Below are 314 nucleotides of genomic sequence, written 5' to 3'. Positions count from 1 at the left end.
CTAATTCCATTTATAGAACTTCCTGAATCTATGCCTTTTTGTCTTCTGTCGGTGTTTTAAAATTCTCAGCTGGTATTATCCACATACTGTGTCTGCACCAGTGTCCCCCACGCCTCTCTCTCTGGGGCTTCCCTTGCACCTGTGTCAGGTTCTGACTACGTCCCAAATGCCTCAAACTCTGTGTTTCTTTTCTTTTTTTTTTTTTTTTAAGATTTTTATTGGGGTATTGGGGGGAAGGGAACAGTGCTGGGGAATTGGGGGAAGGGGAACAGACAAGTTGCTGTTGTTTTGTTCTTCAGTCTAGTTGTGGAGGA

This window comes from Hipposideros armiger, unplaced genomic scaffold (assembly GCF_001890085.2).
Source record: "Hipposideros armiger isolate ML-2016 unplaced genomic scaffold, ASM189008v1 scaffold_43, whole genome shotgun sequence".
NCBI lineage: Eukaryota > Metazoa > Chordata > Mammalia > Chiroptera > Hipposideridae > Hipposideros > Hipposideros armiger.
The sequence above is the reverse complement of the archived record's forward strand: the minus strand, read 5'-3'. Positions refer to the sequence as shown.